The following is a 21,005-nucleotide window of genomic DNA, read 5'->3' as shown; positions in this document are numbered from 1 at the left end:
CACTTTTCTCTTGAAAATCGATACAAGTCTGTCATCATCTCAATCTATTTATACAAACAAAGTGTACCTATTTTCATATTCATTATTATTCTTAGAATTTTCGTATTTATAAGAACTAGTTTAACATTGTTTCATATAGGTATTCATGTTTATGAATATAAATAGTTATGTAATACATATTAACAATTATCATTGTTATTTTTACCTTTTATTTTTTCATATACTATTCTCTGCCCTACTCCCACGATGGCCGAGTGGCTTACACGTCGGCTTATAATGTCATGGGTCCCTGGTTCGAATTATGGATCTGGCAAATACACATATTGTTTTTCAATTTGTGTTTGGAGTATGGACCTGATAGATTGAGTAAGTGGCGAACATCCATTTATCGTAAAAACAAAAATTTGTTAATATAAACTATATAAATACTCTAGAGAAGTTTTTCAGTTATGATTATGATTCTAAATAAATTGTTTTTAAAATATAAAATAACTTTAGCTAATATTACAAAATAATAATATTATCAAAGTTAGACATATTCCCCTGACTTTAACCCCTGCCAGTTAACAGTTTAAATAGCCACCCAAGTAAAATTGATACACATATCTTTAAATTAATTGTCTTTCATTACCTCTCAGCCTAAAATATTGAGAAAGCAGGAATAAGATAATACACTAGTGACTAGGTAATAACCCGAACAATCTGTTCGCTGGTAGATTTTTGGCGTGATGTAACAATTACTGAAATGCTATATTATCACATTCATACGTAACTAAAGAGATAAATGAAAATTTTAAAGAATGACCATAGTTCCCTTTTATAGAATGACCATAATATACTTAATATATCGGACAATATATTACTAATAAAGCTTATTATAATATTTTTTAACAATATTACTCCGATAAACTTATTGATTCCAAATTTTTGAATTCATTAAAAAATACCAAAATTAGATGTTTATTTATTAAAGAAAAGATATTAGGTATATACTTGTTATTGCTATGCAGAAAATGTTTTATACCTACTCTACCTAATATACCTAAAATCGTAGAATAATAAAATATAGCGAATTGACTTGAACCCAGAACTGGCGGGTGTATGTTTCATATTATGTCAAAGAATGTTCCATTTTTTAATCATATGTAGGTACCTATTTAATATTTAAGTTTAGTTTTTAAATAGTCCTGGCATATTTAACTCTGTGTTTATACTTTTTTTTATGTTTAGACATTTTTTGTATTACGTACTTACCTATGTATAATATAAAAAATAAATTGCGAGAAGTTAATGATTTAAAATCTATCCACATCTAAAATAAACATTGTTACGATAGAATTAAAATATATTTACTGTATGTATAAACTAAAAGTAAGATATAACATTTCTAATATTTTACACGCGCCGGTAAAATGGTAGGTATATTAAAATAAAATCTAATTATTTTCTTAGATATCGGAAGCTATGCCGCTCCGTTCATTGCAAGGAAAAACGATCTCCTTCAAGGGAATGTATTTCTCTCTTGTCGATGTAATGGTTCTCGGGAGTATCAGAAGAAACTTGAAAATTTCTCTTTGTATTGTTTTTATTCTTTGTTCTTCTTTGTTTCATGCTAATGTACCGTACAGCAGTGGTCCTAATTCAAACTCAAGTTGTTATCTACATTTAAAATGTTGATTTTTTTAAAAAAATTTTACTTTATAAAATGTTTCTGTTTATTCTTCTACGTAATTAAATTTCTGCTTAAAGCCAAAAATAAGGTTTCTCATAACTCTTTCACATTATTTTTGTGCCCACTGTAGAACAACCAGAATGGCTATCCATGGGTTATATATTATTGTATTTAGACCAACATCATGCCGTGTTTTTTCAGTGTTTTGGATCCAATGTTTTGACTAATTATCCTACAGTTTATAGTAAAATATATTATTTTAAAAGTGGTATGTTCAAACACGCGCAATTACATGATCTTTTATGTGCTACGGCCGTATGTTGTAGCTTAACCACTGGGAAATGCCAATAGAAATGGCGTATTTCAAAAAATACTACGAGTACCTTATTCTTAGGTCAATAATTATTATAAAGCAAACATTATTCATAGGATCCATCCAGGATCGTGCTTTGAAAATAGCATACAATCTCTATTTTGACCTACGCTGCGCACGCCCCCCCCCCCCTTAAATGATTTCACGAACACAGTCCACGACAAGCTTTTCCGATTTGACGTAGCAAGGATAACGGCTTTTAAGTAAACACTAGAAATTTGCCATAATTTGGGCTTATCATGTCAATTTGATCACGAGTCAAGAATATCGAATTTCTACTGATTTAAGCTCAGCACTCCATCCTTATTTAAAGCTATGGAATATAGGGAAAATATAGCCAAAATCTTTGCTTACTTCTGAAAACTGATATGACACAAAATAAAGAGTAATTCTCCTGCGAGTAAAATAATTATCACTCGTGAATACAGATTTTCACTTATATTATGTCGACTATATTCACACAGTGTCATTGAATTCCGAATTACGACGGTAGTGTTAGTTATTCATTATCGCTAAATGCAATGCGGTGACCTTTTCCCAATAAATGAATATTATAGATTGCATATTTCGTTCAATTATTATCATTTATATATTTTTTTACAAAATATTTTACAATATAGTATTCGAAGTATGAGCATTAACTAGCACTACATTGAAGTTTACAGTTTCATGTCATGGCCTGCCTTTAGTGGGCCTTGACTTTCATCAAAAGTTCATTGCTAATCCATATAATAAGGGATAAGATTAATAATATATATGGCATTCTCGTATAATAGCGAGGATAGATCTGATGAATTACAGTAAAATGACATGTCACCCCTTTTCACTGTCAGACATTACTATTCTTGCGAAAATTTCGTTATGCGTGTATGTGTACACAATACGGATATTCGTAGATTGAACAGGTACGAGATAGGTATCGGATTTTGAAAATGGTGTGAAATGGAATTTCACACATAAATAATAGTGTGACATAGTCATTAACCTTATGTATGAAGGTATTGTAGTTGAACATGCAATTTTTCCGGAAAGCAATTCTACACTCTCATATTATAATATTATAGTATTATATTATACATCGTATGCTACGTTTCAATATTCAGTGAATATTAAAAGAAATGATATTTCATATGCAGGTAGGTACATTCGAGAAGTCTTAATCTAAGTTATATTTGAGAACAATTAAATGTCAACAGAAAACCTTATATTATATAAATGAATACAAATCAGAATAATTATAAAAATACAATTTTAATAATGTGTTTTTAATTACGTTTATTTAATTACAATCATATTTGTTTTTTTTAATTATAGTAGATCTATACCCACTGTTGCCGCGCGGCTTAAGCGTTGGATTATAACGCCGTGGGTCCCAGGTTCGAATCCTGGGTCTGGCAAGTACACATGTTGTTTTTCAATTTGTGTGTGAGTCAGGGTATGGACCTAATAGGTTGAGCAAGTGGCTGACATCCATTTCTCGTAGAAACAAAATCTGTTAAAACAAACCTCTATTCTGTGGAGGCCCATATGATCCTATTAGGATCGGACATGGTCGGAAAAAAAGATCTATAAATTAACACCTCACCAACATACATATTAGATTTGTTTAATTAGAGAAATATTTATACCTGGTATTTATACTTAAGTGGACTTGAACTCATGATTATCGCAATCTGGAGAACGTGCTTTAACAAAAAGTATACAATTAAGATATTGTTTGAGGTATTCAAAACTGTGTATGCTCAATAATGAATGTTACATTCTTAATTCGTGTGTCATCGAATAAAAAAATAAGTATCTACTTACATCTGTGGGACTATTCTATACACAAGGCGGCTAACGGTGGCTATCGATGCTATTTTATCATATTTATGTATTGAGGCGGTTAATGGTTACAATAGGTTAACCGTCTAAACTTTCGAAAAGTGCTACGTTTTAACAGCTTCTCTCTTGACTGTGTTAACGTTTAGAGCAAAATAGACAGTTTTTATAGTTTAGACGGCTAATTTGTTGTAATAATTATAATACCTAAATACATAAATACGATAAACTATCGTCGACAGCCGCCGGTAGCCGCTATTGAATAAACCCACTGATTAGTTATTATTATATATTATTATAGTAAAAATACATTCAGTTATATTACATAATTATTTAATTATTTATTATTTTAGTTTATTTTAGTTTAGTTATTATTTAAGTAATTTATTATAATAAGTATGTACTCGTTGATTCAGCAATGATAAACAATGAAGTGCTATTAAGTGTTTTGATGAAATATATCAAATTAAGTTTTAACTTTAAAATGTTTTTTTTGCAACCCAATAATAAAAATACTTAAAAGGAAGTTATGGTTATAAATAATTATATATGATGTTATTAATCATCTGGTAAGTATAATATGAAAGCTACTATCGGTAGATATTGAATAAAATTATTGGTGGGTATGATCTATATTGAAATTCATGTACATAATATTGTATAGTTAGTTGATTGTTTTTCACGCTCATTATAATAAAACATATTTTTCAACAACAGATCAGTAAATTTACGATTTAATAATATTATGTAGATTTATTTCTTTTATATTGTATGACTAATAAAGTACTTCTTTATTTATTCTGTATTTCTTTAAAATAAGAAGCTCATCGTTTTCAATATTCCGGTGGGAAAAGGAGTGTCGAAAAAAAATAATCTCAAGTGACTGGACTGTGTAGATTGGAATCTAAAAAACTAGAAAAGAAAAGCTTCCGCCAGACGTTTCCCTATATTTGGTTGATCGAATGAAAACATTATTTCGTTTATTTAATTTGCCAGATATTTGATAATAATTTACACATATTTTAGTCAACGACAACTTTAAGCTTGAAGTATCTATAATGTTTATTACGATTCGGTTTTGATACAAGTGTAATTATGAATAAGATTTGATATAATGGAAAGAAAATACACAATATTCATAATTTATAGGGCATAAGATCATTAAAAATTTCATTTTCATGATCCGATTTCAATCAACTGCTGAATTATTAATGGTCAAGAATCCATTAATTCAGCGGATATTTAGTTAAGTGCCTAATTATAGATTTTATGTATCAAATATTTAAAGAGAAATTCCCATATATTCATACCAGAAACCCATATAGGGTAACCCATAAACATATAGCCATAACTACATTGACAATAAGAGTATGACAAATCCTATATAACGTTCTTTCAAAAGAGTTATATTTGTAGATACTTAAAGTAGTTTGGATGTCAGATAAAGATTTATGGAGTTAACTAAGCGATTGAATCTAATATTATTTAAAAATGTTTGATGTTTTTGACAGATGCGGGCGATAGCAGTGTGAAGTGGACTATACATAAATCTGTAATTCGAATTAACAATCAATTCAATTTATTCATTGATCTTAATAAACTTTTTAAGCATTAAAAACGCGTTATCTTGAATTAACTTGATACATTGGCTCTCAGATAAGTACATTCAGAATATTTTTACGATATTCTCACACTTTTGTAGAACTAAATTATAATGTATTATTCCTTATGATATGTTGCTTAACTAGAGTTAAATATCCTATTGACTAAGTACAGAACTTCCGTTGAAGTCCAGAGTAAGTATTTGCGAGTGATAAATGGGGGCACAACATGAATAATGTATTGGTTCAACGAGACCTTGTCACTATCACTACCGATGGCAGGGTTACTAATGAAATTTACATGAAAATTTCAACGCAGATGTCGGAAGTAATATGAAATATGTTATATTATAATAGAACACTTGATTGCTAGATTTTACATTGTGCCAAATCGATTTATTTTAATATTTTATATTCTTCTATTACGGTGCTAAAGTTCAGGTTGTCTATTGACCTCCTCCTTCATTCCACTCGATTATATAAAGGAATATTACCTAGTTTGATTTTAAATTAAATTTATATCAGAGTTATTTATAGGAATGATTATAAAATATTATTTGTTTTGAATTTAATAACATTTTAGTATAGTATTTGTGCCAAATAGTAAACAAACACTGTAACCCTGATCGAGTAAGATTTGGGATATTGAAATATATTTCTGGATTCCATTTGCGTAATGTCTGAATCAATTCTCTGTCACGCTGAGTTAGATGTTAGATATCTCGTGTTGCAGCGTCCTTATACCACCCCTTACCCTGTGGCCTAGATTAGGGTTAAAGAAAGGGCTTTGGATGAAACCTTAACTCGTAATCAGATTTCTTGATACATACTAGCAAGACAAGTATACAATATTCAACAATTCGATCAAAAGTAATAAATGTAGGGAAATAGTAGACGTTTCCACAGTAGAGGTCCAACAAGTGATTAAAAATAATTTATCGTATTGAACGACCTTTTAATAGGTTTGAATATACACAAGATTTAATAATGTTATATCCTCATTATTGAAATGTATTTTCAGATATAAAATATGTTCAGAAACTTATGTGGCCAAGATACTCAATGGATTTCAAATTAAAGAATAAAAAGTGTAAGTTAATTCGGGTTTTATTTTCATGTACTTACTTAGTTAATACAAATTACCGCCATTAATATTCTAATAATTAGATAGTAAAATAAATGAATTATTAACTATGATTAACAACACAACATGGTTTTTTCTAATTTTACAGATCAGTTATTAGATCGTGGCAATTATTAAAAAAACTTTACATGAGTCATGGATGGATCAATATCTAAAGAGATAAGAGCATATACTCGGACAGTGACTGGTGCGTTCGAATTACAACCGGTCTATCTTTTGTTTTAATATTTTTTCTAAAGGGGCCCGTAAACGAGCATCAAAAAATGCAGATTGACGATAAAATTGCCAAAAAAATGGTGCAACTATTGCCAGTTAGTTGCTGGGCAATGTATGACCCGTCATCAGTGTCGGGCAAGTGAGGCTGATGTATTTTGTGCGTACACGTGACAACAGCGGCCGCAATGAAGTTTCTGCACCATATAAATAATCACATAAACAAATTAATACAAAATGAAAAAAAACATTTGGATCAGGCCCTACTTAAAAAAAACGCGAAACAATAACGACACGGCGAAAAATTATAACAATGTATTGTCAAATCGGCTGTCACTAATGTTTTTATTGTTGCTAGGGGTGAAATCAAAAACAGAGACGCACATATGCAGCAGAACGAGAATGAAATAGATTTATCTAGCAATTATTGCCGTATTTTCGATTGAGTTCGATATTCAATATATCAACCAACCATGCTGCCAGAGAGCATGGGCAATAGATGTAAAGTTTCGGCAACGTAGACTACTATTGTCGTGTTATGGGGAACTATTAACGGCGACACAATTGCCGTATCAAATTGCCATAAAAAGTAGCTCATTTATGGGCCTCTTAATGTTGGTATATATCTGAGGTTTTTCAGAATTGCATATGTACATAAGTTGGTAGCTGCTTTATCCATATACTATTATCAAAAAAATAATGAATAATCTTAAACTATTCATACAATACTTATCAATCAATAGTAGGTATCAACTGGAAGAGATAGTTGCAAAATCTAATGGGGTTCTGTTTTATTTTTCAATAAACTAATTATTATCATACACCTTATACAATATACTTATATATAGTCATAGTTTTATGTAAATATGTGGGCTTTTGCATTATGCTACGTAGAATGGGAATAATGCACATTACAAGAATCTATTATATAACTAATAAACGGACTTATTTCCATAAATATTAGTTTGCAACCAGCTCTTAAAATACATTTAAAGTTATTCCAAATATGAAAGAAATTTAGGTACTTTATTGACACTGACAAAGAATGATATCAAACGTTTTTTCTCAATATTTTAAGAATGAGAAAATGCGCATATAACAATGAATGGAGAGCAGTATATATTATTTGAATTGATCTGTAGCACCGTTTAAGAATAGGTAAGTAGGTATTCTGTCTGGGGGCGAGTTCTTGAGAATCACATATCAAAGCGAGTAAAATTGAATTACGAGGGTGGGTCAATAAGTCCTTAGAAAAGCCGACAGGTGGCGCGACTAGTACTGTAAGCGGTTTGTTTTCGTGCAGCGGCACTACCGATTCAGTATGCTGCGAAGTTTCAATCAGATTGGTCGGGTTGTTGTGTGTTTCTCGTACATTTAAAAACAAAATTTGCTTGTGGAAAATGGAAAAATGGAAAATGGAGAAAATTGAGTTTAGAGCTGTTATTAAACATTTTAATATAAAAGGGTTAACAGCAAAGGAAATAAAAAATGAGTTGGATTTAGTTCACGGCATATCTGCTCCTTCACTTGCAACTATTTATAACTGGTTAAATGAATTTAAACGTGGTCGTACATCAACAAAGGATGAACCACGCTCAGGACGTCCTGTAGAGGTGACTACACCAGAAATGATCAATAAAATCCACGATATGGTGTTAAGTGACCGAAGATTAAAGTTGAGTGAGATAATTGAGGTTACAGGGATCTCAAAAGGTAGCGTCATTTCTATTTTACATGACAAATTGGGCATGAAAAATATTTCTGCAAGATGGGTGCCGCGTTTGCTCACAGTCGACAATATACTCCCGAGACGAAAAAACAGTCAAAGCAGTGGATTGCGAAGGCAAACCATGTCCAAAGAAGGCGAAAACCGTAAAATCAGCTGGTAAGGTTATGGCTACTGTATTTTGGGATGCACGTGAAATTATTTTCGTTGACTATTTGGAAAAAGGAAAAACAATAACAGGGGATTATTATGCATCTTTATTGGACCAGCTAAAAAACAAAATTGAAGAAAAACGGCCTCATTTAAACAGGAAAAAAATCCTCTTTCATCAGGACAATGCCCGTGTTCACACATGTTTATGATCAATGGCTAAAATTGAAGAATTGAAGTTCGAATTGGTCGACCACCCACCGTATTCGCCAGATTTAGCCCCCAGTGACTTTTTCCTTTTCCCAAACTTAAAAAAATGGCTAAGTGGACAACGTTTTTTTTTCAAATGAAGAAGTCATCGATCGGACAAATGCTTATTTTGAGGACCTTCCGAAAACTTATTTTTCTGACGGTTTAAAAAAAACTGAGAAACGTCTAACCAAGTGTATTGAGCTCCAAGGAGATTATGTTGAGAAATAAAAAAAAAATACAAAAATAAAAACTGTTTTAATGCTTTTTTCTAAGGAATTATTGACCCACCCTCGTATCATCTAATAATAGTAGGTGTACTGGATGCCACTGAAATTTGATTCTGGCTTTGTGATATAACTGTGATACTGGAAAATCAACAACGAAGAAAAAAATATAGTTTTTTTTTTTGAACTTACAATAATAATAAACGAATCGATAATAGGCTGGATGTCAAAATGCTCTACTTAGATATTGACTAATAATTGTGTTTATTTTCGTTAACGGTATGACTAAAGTGCAGTCCATGGATCGTAAAGTAGTACTCTCCATGATACAATGTTATTATGATATAATATAAATATATACAAGAGAAATGATGCTCATAATTAATTGTCCCAGGCGTAGAAGGGTACATCTTATACCTATATAGTTTCTTGTCTAAGGTGCTCCACATTGATTTTGTTCAGTCTTCTACTTAATAGACAGTGTTAAACGATATTCTTCCAACTTGCATGAAATGAAATAAGAACTAATCGAATATTATTTTATCACTATAGTAGTACCTATATAATAGGTACTACTATAATACTATATAATGTTGTTACTATTGACACTTTGTTAGTGTAAGAAATATTACCAGTTTGATTCCATAGTATGCTATTAATTATTATTGCTAGTTTTATATTGGTTATTTTTATGTGACTATTTTAACTTAAGATCGGTATCCACACATTACTACATATCTTTATACAAGATCACTGCGTGTCAGTATCACAATCACGTATCAAATTGATGTATCTTTCTTTTTTGACGTGACAACTAAAAACCGACAAATGGAGTATATAGCCCATTGGTTGTAAATATATTTAGGTATTAAGATTTTATGCAATGCCATACATTTATGGTATGAATACATTTGGGTGCTGAATGATATCTTCAAATTCTCATACTATTCATAAAGTTTTCAAGCCATGTGTGATCACTGGTCATATATGTAATTGAAACATGCATCCTTAATGTAAGATAAATTTGAAACTGAGAGTAGTGCAACAAGACATGGTGGCATGTTGGACATAATGCAGAAATATCATAAAAGCAATAAATGAACAACGAGACAAATAAATTATTTGGTATGATACAGGTCACCAAACAGATGAAATTGCAATGGGAAGCGCCCTAAAACCTATTGATTCGATAAACTTAATAAATTTAGATTAGTATGATAGATGAAATGCATTTTCAAATTATTTTACAATGATTTTTTTCCCGAAGTAGATTAGTTAGCTATCATAAATTTATTTCTACTACATAAACGAAAGTTCAAGTAGGTATCTAGTTGTGTGAGAAATAATAGATATATATATATAACAGGAATTTCTACTATTCAAGGAAAACTCCTGAAAAATTCCAGAGTTATGTATGTAAAAATGTAACAAACATCAAAATAGACACGCACTTCAATGAGTACTTTATCGTTTTTCATACAGAAATACAAAAAAACAACTCTCAACAAAAACCATGAATATGAAAAAAGTTGTTTGCTGATTGCACCGCGGTATATAGGGATTGTAATGTCTATTTTTAGTAAACTAAAACACCGGAATATTTACCAGTTATCGAGAAATGAAATAAATACCAATCTTAGTATCGGTCAGAAATTATGTATATTCACAGTAAAAAGTTAGTAGTTTACATTAAAAATGATATTGTTCAGGTAAAAAGAAAATCAATTATAAATAGTTTTTGATTATATAGCGCGCAGTACAGTTTATTTAATTGTGTGAATAACAAAATTGTTTCACATTTAAAAAAGCTTTCTGCTTGTTATCAATGATAATATTTTATATTATTATATTTTCTATAAATTAGATAAGCATTAGAAAACATAGATGTGATAATATTATATAAGTAATATGTGGCTAAAAATCCTAAAAATGGTGGGAAGAAAGTAAAGTAGAAGTAGGTAAAGTAAAGGAAAATAGTAATATTGTGTAGGAAAAATTAAATTTTCTACTTTGGGATGTTGAAAGAAAAAATCATTGCAATACACACTGCTGATAACAGCAACTATCTTTACCAGTCTGTTTTGGCATTTAATAATAGCTATTAGTATCTATTAATTTGAAGCAGGAAACGACCTCGGGTCTTGTCAGCATTATTAACTGTCACATAATCGTCCCGTCTACAGTCAGCATATTCAACACGCGTGATATTCTTTGAAGGGGTTTGACTACCTCAGGCTTGGTCATCGAAATCATCGAAGTTGCAATAATGCAGAGGCCAGTAGATTTTTCAATTGCAAACTAAACTAACAGTGACTCTCATAATTTACCGAATATTCAGGCATATAAATAGTTAGTTATAGTTGAGGGATATATTTAATATCAATCTTATGCTCAGTCCAATCAGTAATCTTCATGTCAGTCAGATCTCAGTATCTCTATCGCTCTACACAGCATCTCTTCCAACAAGACTCGAACCAGTGAACTCTCTCGTCACATCAAGCCCTGAAGCATCCTCTCACCGTACCTGGGACCACATAATCACTTCCACCGAGCCTCGGACCACTTACGTGACTCTTGTACCGACTGTATACTGTTTAAGCAGCAATCAACTATCGCTCCACCATTCATAGGAGCAACCTCCAATCTGACTTTCATCTCTACTAGGGATTGCAATACCGGTATTTCGGTATTTCCTATTGAATACATGTATTAATACCAGTATTCATAAAATAGTTGGAAAAAACAGAAGTATCTACCAATAAATATATATATATGTAGAAATTTCTTTGAGATGTTAATATTTTATAGCACGTGCCATTGCTAGGACGACGAAGAGCCACGGAAGTAAACCAGACATCGCGTAACCTGACAAAAAATACAGTCATGTCACGCCTTTTATGTTAATTTTATTAATACATATTGTTTCCACTTTCAATAGCGAATATATCGGTATTGTCTGATTTTTTAAACCAGTATTTCGGTATGGAAAAATACCTATACAACGGTATAATATGCCATATACAACGAGATTCTTAAAAAAAATATAAAAAAATCAACCATTCATAAATAAAATTTTATTTTGGTGATATATACATAATAGGTATTTAATAATTTATGGAATCGACTGTCATGAAATGCTTTGTTTTAGAGATGCATGCGATAACAGTACGATATATGCCACAAATGTATGTGAAATATTTTGTAGCTAATCAAATGAGTTTTAATTAATTTACCATATTTTATACGGTTATAATACAACTGGTTATATTAAAATATATTAAAAATGGTTATCATGGAAAAATTGTTGTTGCGATTTTCGCCTTATTGCATTCCCTAGAAGCCATGACGCTATCGCTGACGGCGTCATTGAAAGTCGCTGTCAAAAGAAAATCTCATCTGGAGATATGAATTCACAATGATTTCACTTTCGCAAGCGGTGCGTGGACGATAAAAGCTTCGCTGTTCACTGGAAAAAAAACTCGAAAAAGCTCGGAAAAGCTCTCAGAAACACAAGGCGGAGAGGAGAGCCGCGTCAAGTTGAAAAAGTACACATTGCACGTGAATGTGACGTCCGTTTTTATTATTTTTTCCCTTGGTAGGCGACTGATAAAGTTTGCTGCCAGCAAAAAACGATTTTTTTTTGTCTCAGTCTGTGTTTAAACATTTTCAACAAATGCGAAAAGAAATTCTATAGAGTATGACTTTTATTTTATCATCTTTTTATTTATATGTATTAATAATATTATATATAATTTGTATCATAAGTATTAAACTGTTGCTGTATTCTGCAGAATATGTGAATATGTATAAAAATATACGCTCCGATGACAAACAGCTATACCCATAATAAGAATATAAAGTTTGTTTATTATAAAGTTAAATATTGCAAATGTTTTAGGTGTACGTGACAGTAAAGATATCGGGAAGAAAAGGAATGGCCTGTGCAATTACTAAATATGACATGAAGATATTAATTATTATATTCCATGCTTTGTAAAACCGGTAATAATCTATTTTCATTTGAAATATGTCACTAATGAATAATTTTTTGAGGATTAATTTACTGCCTAAATACATAAATAATTTTTTAACTGCTTAAGCTTCAGAGCTTTCTAAATTGTTATCCTAAATGTTCTGCCTATGTATTCTTAATCCAACTAAAACAATTAATAAGTATGACTGAAAAAGTGTGCACTATTTTTGAACCTAAACTAATATGGGTTCGTTTAGGGAGGGTTTAATTTAATTTCAAAAACTAACTATCTGCAAATTATATTCGTAGTTCAATGAAAACAAATAAGTATAACTAAGTGTGCACTATTTATGTCAATTCTTAATAGCCTACCTCTACCCCTCGCCACTGCGTTTCGTAGACACTATATCTATATGTGGTGAAAACCAAGTGATAACCTATTGTATAAATTATCATGAACCCTCCAAATAAACGTTGAATCCCTTGAAAATGTGCTTTTCTCAATTTTTATCTACATTTTGGAATCAATAAATTTTTGTGGTTGAATGATTATTATTTCTAAAACAATATCAAATTTATATAATAGTTACAATAGAGTCAAAATAATAATATAAAATGTATTATATAGACGTACCTACATATTGCTTCGAATGTATGAAAACTATTTCAAATACAATTTACACGATAAAAGGCAGACATTAAATGCTATCTGTCGTGTTTAACAAAGATATTTAGGGCCATTAAAATTCTGCCTCATTAAATTAGTAATATAATCCAACGAAAATAATTTTAATAGGCAAGCCTTCATGCTCCAAAAGGCAGATGGGAGATTAATAATTTATTAAGTTAATGAAATATGAGAAATGTATGAAAGTAGACAGATTTAGTCAGATGAGTAAACTTAATTTTTGGATCATTGAAGCATTTGGTTAAGGAAACACACGTCATAATAAGACAATTATTTTACATCTGTGTAGTTTAGAGATTAGAATATTATTATATATTTGCGTAGGTAGAGGCTATTCAATGCCGGTAACCTCCATTTTTACTTTTATTATTTTTATCTTGATCTGATTATGTCGTATACATATTCATACAATTTCAAATACGCTATGTTTGTTAGGTCCATACAATCATACCAGAGGTTGATTGCATTTATAATCATCAGGCCTAATTTTTTTTTTATCTTACGAGAAATTTTAAACATGCTTTTTAATGACAGAATAGTTTATTTCGGTATTCGCATTCTGTAATCAGTAATAAAATATTTTATTTACATTTCTAACCATGTTTGACGGTTTTCGTGATTATCTCAAAATGACGGAATATGGAGGTTACCGACTTTGAAACTAACATTTTATAACAAAAGTTCGTGACCAAATTGTGCTACATCTCTCTATTCTGAGTCAGTTGTATCTGATCACCGAGACCTCGTACATTGGGTCAGTTACGAAGGTTGCAGAGCCAAGTAAATCTACGTTCTAACAAAAAAATCTGGAGTAAAATAAAATTAAGTATACAACTTATAGCGGACAATATGACTGAAAGATGTAGCTTTTTACACTTTAAAATATCTACACATTCTGTTGGCTTAGTGTCTCGTCTCAAAAGTTCCGCGATCACCCCAGAAAATTTTCATTCTACGCCGATACAGACCGATTTAGAACGTCCCACTTCGTAGACCATCCCGTTTGTAGCTAAACTAAAACAACTTTCTAGCCCCAATGAAATGTCAACAATTTTTACACCCGTAAATGCCATGTCCACACTGGCAACCTAATTAAATTTCACGATAATTATGAACAAAATTTTGACCAAAAATTATTTTAATCGAAATTTAATGAGGTTGCCAGCAACTTGTTGCCAATGTGGACACGGCTTAAGACAATTTCAAATGATTGACGGTCGGTATAAATTTGTAGAAGGGGGGGGGGGCGTAATCTATCTGTAGATCCGTCTATGTATTGCAGAGGGTGCTTGCCGTATTCTTAATTTTATAATTAAAACGACTCTATTGACACACTTATAACAATTATGTGAAATTATTTATATATAAAATGAAATTAATAAACAATGTAGTTCACATCCCTTACTGATTGTTGGTAACACTATCTATTTAGGCAATGAAATAATATTTTTTTATCAATTTGATAATATGACATTTGACGTAGGTACCTATACCATAAAATAAATATACGTAACAAAACTAACGAATATACTTCTAATGGCACTATAATTGCTTGTGGTTAAATAAATAAATTGCCTAGAGTTACGGTAATGATATATTTTGTTTGGATAACGATAACATATTACGTAATAATATAGGTATCATTTCATTTGAATTTTTTATAAAAGAACAATATCAGGTACTAGGAAAGATTTTTGTATAAACGACCTTTTTACCATAAAACTCATCGAAGCTTACGTTTGACGTTTACATTTTTTTTATTAAACAAAAACTTTTTCCAATACATCGAACCGTGAATACGTTTCACGAACTATTGGCTTTGATAAAATAACATCGGTAGGTTGTCTGTGTTTCCATACGGGTGGTGTGGGACATCGCTGGTGGTTAGTGACAGGCGATTGGGTCCTTATTTTATTATGCATGAATGGTCGACGATCACGTATACGTACCAATAAAGCCTAATAGAATTTCCCTAGCAAAGGGTGGCATCATTTTAATATGTATAAAAAATACAATCGGGTGACATCAAAATAGAGGTTGTCTAATGAATAGACTCCAAAAATGTAGATAAATATTAGAACAAAGCATAAAATTGACTAGGTATAACTGGAGAGTTAAATAATCTTTTTTAAAATTTCAAAACGAAGCATTTTAGTATCGTTGAATTGGTATCGTAATGAGGGTGGGGTGTTTGCAGTGTTGCCAACTGTTGTTGACAAAAACATGCCAGACGGGGTAAAACGCTAGATTTTGTGAAAATAATTTTTCAATACTTTACCATTTTTGCCTATCGAAAAAAGTGCAAAAATTGAAAAAAGGGTATATCGGTAAAAATCACACCAAATTTTCACAGAAACTCAATTTCAAAATTGACAAAAAAAGTAATTAATTAATCGAACAACCTACGACAAGTAATAATTAGGTAATATCAGAGAGTGGAATCCCCGATAATCCTCAATCCGATTCTAAATGCCTAAGCACACATTAAATTAATATACCTGACACCATTATATCACTATAACGCCAAGAATGCTCTTATTGTTTCATTGTGTTGTTTTATGTCTCAAGTACCGGCCTACCTACCTTCATTAAATATCTGAATAAATAAACTGAATATCTAGCTTATTTTCAACAGACATCAAAAAACCTTAATAAAAACGCTATAAGCTAGATGCACTTTTTTTCAAGCTAGATGCCAATCGAAAAATGATAGATCTGGTAAGAAAAACGCTAAGTTGGCAACGCTGGGTGTTTTCTGTTTTTTTGTTTCTACTAAAATTGTTTCAATAATTATTTGTCACAATTTCTTTGGTATGTATCTATGTATTCTTGATAAATCTAATTTGATAGATTGTCATGAAAATTCCCAACAATAGATGCCGCTTAAGAAAATGAACAGTATCTCTCAAAGTAATAACATTTGCGCTACCCAATGCGTATGAAGCAGAAGTATAGTTACTATAAGATTATAATTGATTAAAGTTATCTACTATTATCCTTGAATCGTTTTTATCGACTCAGGTTTTGTCTTTCAATATCTTCAGGTACTATGCAATTCTCTTATGGTAAATATTATACAACTGAAAAATACTATAATTACCTACTCCGTATATACTAGTATTTTAATATATAATCCATTTATTGGTAGTACCTACTTCAAAAAACAGTAACGCAGAGGAGTGTTACGTTATATACATGGGGTTTCAAAACCGTGTTCATGGAAAACTTGCACCACCGACAACTCACACGCTCTGTCATGTAACTGGGCTAATGGCATAATCAGATATCATGAAAAAAATATTTAATTCATACTGACTAACCCGGATGCAAGTCAAAATGTTTTAAAATTGTGAATAGAATAGATTTTTATATACTTATTGATTTAATGTATAATCAGTAAGTAACTGTAATCTGCTTCAGTTGTATATTTATTTACCATAATATTATATTAATGCCGTCCATAGTGCAGGAAGATGCCGAAAGACGAAATATGACCAGCTAAAATCGATTCAAGACTAGTGCAGTAATAAGTAATTAAAAAAAATCATTTATATTCAAATTTAATCAATTGAATATACGGTAGCATTAGTTTACTAAGCAAGGTTGATCAAGCAATCAAAACATTTCACTGATGCTTAGAAACTTTGATTCTTGGTGAAATACTAAAAAATAGGTGAGCTTTAAGTATGATACGTTAGTAAAATTTTGAACTTATATTATGAAAGAATGAAATCTATTGTGGGTAATTTGTTTTGACGTGCATCGTCTTATTCATATGCTTGATGATTACTTGACAGTAACATGGCAATAATACCTTTTCATACAGTTTTTTTTAACAATGTTTTTTTTATAATAAATTTAATAATACGAGCACGTTCTTGGTTAGTATTCCAGACGGAATGTTATTTGTTTGTACGTAGACAGGAGTCTAACAATTTTGGGGAAATATTTCACAATAGTTTATTTTCTTCGCTTGTCGAACCCGCGTCAAAGAAAATAACGCCTGAGGAAACTTGATGTTTATAAATTGTCTATATCTTAAAGTCAGTGGTTACAGTATACATTATGAAGGTTTGTCGAGAATGTTTGAATGTTTTACAGCCGCCATCTTGGTTAACTAGAACTTTGAAGGTAGATTTTGATGAAATTCTTCGACGCTTTTACCCAAAACACAATTTTATAATGTGTCTACATCTAGAGAGATATGATTGTAAAGACTTATTGAGTTGGTAGCTTAATTTTTTCATAGTTCAAAATGTCTAGAATTTTTTTTACCATAAGAATACTTACATTATAATTGATTTAAGTTGTATTTTTCTTATTCCTTACTTTCAAGTATTTTTTACGACCCGGGTTTCACCTTTTGATATCTTCAGGCACTATCTATACTCACTATATTAACATATTATTATAACAAATTATATATAACGTATTATTATATAAAGAAGTAAGTATAAAATTTGAATTGATGGCAATTTTTTTTGAAATATCATGCGTTACCAATAGATACTCACTGTTAATAACTTAGTTAATTAACGAAATCGACGAAATTAAAACATACTTCCTAATCATATGGTGTAAAAATCCATTTTGGGTTTTAAGTCAAGCAGTTGTAGTTCAGTTCATTGGCTAACGAATTAATAATATATTTGTAGGCTTAGTATTGAAATCAAACCTCAAATCAAAATAATTTAATCGTAGGTAATTTACCATACATCCACAGTAAGTAAAGTGGCCGTTTCTTCAAAGGTCTCGGAAAATGGACGTGTGTTCTCTAATGTGTGTATGATACAGTGCAAGGATTCAACGAGTTGGAAAAAACAGCAGACAATCATTCATGGTAAGAATAAGTCTGCTACAAATACAATCTCTACCTTTCCCTTAGAAGAAAACTTGCAATGAAATAGGTACCTACTATGCGGTGGGTTTTTATTAAAAGTTTTATATTTAAATAAAAAAAAAAACATCCCTAGATAAATACTGATGCAACATTGGTGAAGACTGATTATTGGATGAAGGTAAATCAAAACAAGCAAAAATATTTTTTTCAATAGACAGTAACGCCAAGAAAAGCGCGACATTTTATTCCTGTAAATTCCGGAAAATTTAAGAATAAACTAGACATGTTTATCTTTTCAAAAGATTTAGGGTGGTAGGTGGTATCTTTTAAAATCTCTCACCGCTCGAATAGAGTAGGCATTTTAGAAATAAGTTACAATGTTAAAAGCAATTACACATCAACACACAATATTTTAAACTAGATTTTGTCTCCACTCACGATTTTCCCATTAAAAAGTCTAACTTTTACTCAATTATATCAACTATCCCTTTAACACATAAACATAAACGATAATTTCGGTAATTACACTTGATAAAAACAACCAAGTGAACGAAACACGTTGCTTTTTGCAAATTTTATTGTGGTTACTACTAAGACGTGGTGAATATATAACAACACACGTTGAGATTATTATTATATAATTATATTTATCTTGATTTATCTGTCTGTAACGCATCGCAACACTACACTACACAACGCACACATATACATACTCAGCCACACACACACACACACAATTTCTATCCGCGGATTCTGAACATATTGAGCGTATCGACTGCAACCTGATAATTGTATCTAGTTTTAAATACAGGCGACAACTTCTGAATCTTTTTTATTTCTCCAAAGTGTGGTGCAAGTTATTCTCATAATAAATACACAGACCAACAATTTCATGCAATTTAAAGATGTCACTAGTTTCTAACATTTAAATTTTACCACACAGATGAAATAACAAATCGATTCGCTATATACGCTACAAATGTTTTGCACATTATCTCTTAATATTGTGTATTCGTCTTTTCTTATTATTATTCGTTATTGATAAATATCTTACTAAACTCCGTCTGGAACTATAACCGATTTTTATTATGAAATTATTTTTTACGAAAAATGTCTATTTTTGTTATAATTGAGATGTTTCAGCTTTTTAAAAATGCCTCGGTGACACACAGTTTATATCAGAATGTCCATGGATGTGGAGCTTTGGTTGTATGGAATGTGAATTGCTAAATTCTTCTCCTTGCCAATTACATTAAGCGTAGAACTAAAACCGTAGCGGTATGTCCATATTATCCAAAAAGCTCCGCGAGTCTACGAGAGCTTCTACCCCCGGCCACACTACGGGAAGCTTTGCGGTGTACCATCCGGCCCGGCATGTTTGTAAAGCTTGAAAACTTGATAAAATCGCTAGCGAATGTTGTATGACATGAAATATTCGACGCCCCGAAAAGACGCCGCAAATGGTTTACCTCGAGTACATACATTATAGCTAGCAAAAAAGGGCTTTTAACTTTTTTTTACTCTTTGTAATTCATTTAAAATGTCTGGTGATGTTAGCGGAATAAAAATATGCTCGCTCGGTTACTGAGATATTTTTGTGAAGTCGTACAGATAACGTTATATAAAATACTTTCAAATATAAGCTCCTATAATAACTCTTTTGAAAAACTACATTACATAATCTAAATCTAGATAACACGGCAAGGGTAACAGTATCACTAAGGATATAGGTAAATTTTGTATTGTAATTAATATTACTGATATTTTTTTTTAAAAAATAATTGAAAGATGACTATAACTATTGGTTCAATAAAATGAAAAGAAAAATGATGATATATAAAGAAAAACATAATAAAATAATGAAAATACGTTCCTTTTAACTAGCACACGTTTTCGTAACCCGATTATTGTTTAAAACACTATTGTGTACTCACTGCGATTTTTTTCTAGATGCCTTTATGGATACGTACCTCGCATTTACTATCGAAATTTGTTTAATGACTTTGGTACGCGAACTACTCTCCTTGATGCTAAGTCAAAGGAAATTTATGCCAGCTGAGAAAAATGCCTTATTGAAAACAATTCGTCTACCCGCATCGGGTATTAGTAATTTGAATTCGGCCAGGGCCTATGAAACCGCTTTGCAAAAACTCTGAAAATTCTTTGTAGCGCAAGGCCGCGGTGATTCTGGTGAATATTTCGTCGAATTCATTGGAAAGTGAGAACTGCAATTTATAGCCGCATTTTTTCCGTGAACAAAATAAATGTCGCATATGACTGATATTCTGAGCATAATTTGTCCTAACTTATATGATTGTAACACTGAAT

At 31.0% G+C, this 21,005-nt stretch overlaps 1 protein-coding gene across 1 annotated transcript in view; it reads right to left on the bottom strand.

Moving 5' to 3' along the window:
* The window catches only part of LOC147064677 (uncharacterized), a 125,496-nt gene that overhangs the window by 29,083 nt on the left and 75,408 nt on the right, over positions 1-21,005 (bottom strand). The window lies entirely within an intron of this gene.

Source organism: Rhyacophila brunnea, unplaced genomic scaffold, assembly GCF_057557595.1.
Source record: "Rhyacophila brunnea isolate RB1 unplaced genomic scaffold, BYU_Rbru_1.0 scaffold_7, whole genome shotgun sequence".
Taxonomy (NCBI): domain Eukaryota; kingdom Metazoa; phylum Arthropoda; class Insecta; order Trichoptera; family Rhyacophilidae; genus Rhyacophila; species Rhyacophila brunnea.
The sequence above is the reverse complement of the archived record's forward strand: the minus strand, read 5'-3'. Positions and strand labels throughout refer to the sequence as shown.